The sequence below is a fragment of the Myotis davidii genome, unplaced genomic scaffold (genome assembly GCF_000327345.1).
Source record: "Myotis davidii unplaced genomic scaffold, ASM32734v1 scaffold286, whole genome shotgun sequence".
NCBI lineage: Eukaryota > Metazoa > Chordata > Mammalia > Chiroptera > Vespertilionidae > Myotis > Myotis davidii.
Window position 1 is genome coordinate 160,282 of NW_006297577.1, and position 2,785 is coordinate 163,066.

General features: G+C 47.6%; 1 pseudogene; it reads left to right on the forward strand.

Moving 5' to 3' along the window:
- The window catches only part of LOC102753541, a 6,161-nt pseudogene extending 4,910 nt beyond the window's left edge, over nucleotides 1-1,251 (forward strand).
- Nucleotides 1,252-2,785: the final 1,534 nt, after the last annotated feature.

The window sequence follows — 2,785 nt, forward strand, 5'->3', positions numbered from 1 at the left end:
CAGAATTATAAGGATGTTCAAGATCCTTCAATATTTGTTACCTTTCCTTTGGAGGAAGATGACAATATATCTTTGGTTGCTAAGACTCTGCCTAGTAATCTTACCCTCTGTGTTAATCCAGATATGCAGTATGTAAGATTAAAGATGTTGTCAGAGGAAAATCATTCATTTTAATGGAAGCCAGATTACCGGCCCTCTATAAATTGGAGAGTGACTATGAGATCCTTGAAAGATTTTCAGGTGCGTCTCTCCAAGGCAAGAGATACAGGCCTCTGACTATTTTGTGAAGTGTAAAGAGAATGGCACTTTTACAGTGCTATTGACAACTATGTGAGGGAGGAAGAAGGCACTGGGGTTGTATATCAAGCTACTTACTTTGGTGCTGATAGCTATCGGGTCTGTATGGACTTCAACATCATTCAGAAAGATTCTGTCCTTGTATGCCCTGTGGATGCTTCAAGCTGTTTCACAGCAGAAGTGACAAATTTCATGGGACAATATGTGAAGGATGCTGACAAAAATATCAGGACCCTGAAGGAAAAAGGCTGACTTCTTGTTGCCAGCACCTTCACTCATAGCTACCCTTTCTGCTGGAGGTCAGATACTCTCCTCATTTATAAAGCAGTGCCAAGCTGGTTTGTGCAGGTTGAGCACATGGTGGGCCAGCTGATGAGGAACAATGACCTTTGTTACTGGGTCCCAGTATTGGTAAGAGAAAAGCAATTTGGAAACTGGCTGAAAGACACATGTGACTGGGCAATTTCCAGAAACAGATACTGGGGCACCCCCATCCCGCTGTGGGTCAGTGAGGACTTCGAGGAGATAGTATGCATTGGGTCAGTGGCAGAACCTGAAGAACTGTCAGGAACAAATATCTCAGATCTCCCTAGGGAGAGCATTGATCATCTGTCCATTCTTTCACACTGTGGGAAGGGATTGCTGCGTCGCGTCTCTGAAGTGTTTGACTGTTGGTTTGAGAGTGGCAGCATGCCCTATGCTCAAGTTCATTATCAATTTGAAAATAAGAAGGAATTTGAAGATGCATTTCCCGCAGACTTCATTGCTGAAGGCATAGATCGAACCAGAGGATGGTTTTATACTCTTCTGGTGCTGGCCAAAGCTCTCTTTGGACAACCACCTTTCAAGAATGTGATTGTGAATGGGCTTGTCCTTGCAAATGATGGCCAGAAAATGAGCAAACGAAAAAAGAATTATCCAGGATCAGGAAGATGGCGACTGGCAGGAAGGTAGGGAGGGAGAGAGTGTGAGAGAGTGAAGGAGCGACAGAGGAGTGTGTGGTGTGTGTGTGTATGAGCTAGGGACAGTTAGATTCTGCAGGTCTTCCAAGGGGCTGCCAAACCGGGCAGTCTTAGACGGCGGAGCCCCGCTCCCAGCGCGGACACTCCTGGGCGGCCAGCGAGGGCACAGAGAACACGCCATCTTGAGAAAAAGAGCTGCTTAATACTAGGATCCTGGCCTCGCACCACCCAGTCTGGTCTCAGATGCAAACTAGGACCCTGCAGCCACTGGCGACAGAGACCTGTGACCACAGCTACAGACCCACAGACACCAAGAATCCAGACATCCCTGTGGCAGATTTATGTGAGTAACAGAGCCCATCCCCCTCCCCACAGGCTCACAGGCAGTGCCATAGTAACTGATAGACCCGCCCCTCGCACTGCCTGAGCCACTGCAGGAATTTGAGCCTGAGAATTTGCAGACACTGGGAATCTGTTCCTCGCAGCACCTCTGCAGGAACTTGAGCCTAGAAGTGCTTAGATACTGGGAATTTGTTCCCGGCAAGGCAATTGGGCGACCAAACCCAAAGCCCATGCAGGGCAGTAGTGCCACCTGACTTTGATTCTGGGCAAGCGCTCATTGAAGTCCCCCAAGCTGACCGACCCGATTCTCCATGCAGGAGGCAGCACTAAGCACCAGTGACTTGACTGTTTCTTATCACGTGTGCCTGAGATCCCTGATTCCCAGTGCATTCACACTAAGAGCCTGTGACTCCAATACTTGGTGCATGGGCACACAGGGACCCTGAATCTCAGCGCAAGGCTGAGATACTGGATTCTTGGGGAACTCTGACTCCTGGCACATGCTAGCGGGTTCTGGTTTTTAACACACGCTTGGGGGCGGGGTATCTGTTTCAGCTGGTGCAGGCAGGGTCCCTGATTCTAGGTGCTCACAGGAGGCCACACTAAGAGCTGGTAATGCTGCCTCTGGGCGAGCCTGGTTCCCACCAACCCACAACAGTCACACATCTTAGTGTCTGAGCTCTTTAGTGACACTAGGGTGGTGCAAAGCTCCCACTGCACAAGGCCCAGACCCACGCAACTCAACTTTTGAATCTTCTGGAGAGAGTAAAACTGGGGAGACGACACAATCCCTAGAGGAAAGAAAATGAGGAGTCGCCAAGAAAATAAATTAGTGAAACTGAAGCGTGCAACATGACAGAAAAAGAATTCAGAGTAATGGTTGTACAATTCATTCACCGGATGGATGAGAAAATCAACAACCTATGCAAGAATCAAGAAGAAATGACAAGTGATATAGCTACAATCAAAAACACCATGGAAGTTTTCCACAGTAGACTAGAACAAGCAGAGGACCGAATTAGTGACCTAGAAGACAGAGTAGGAAAAAATACCCAAGCAGAACAGCATCTAGGAAAAAAAAAACGTAAAAAAAAAAAAAAAGGAGGGAAGCCTAAGGGAACTTTGGGACAACACAAAATGAAACAACATCCGCATAATTGGGGTGACAGAAGGAGAGGAAACTG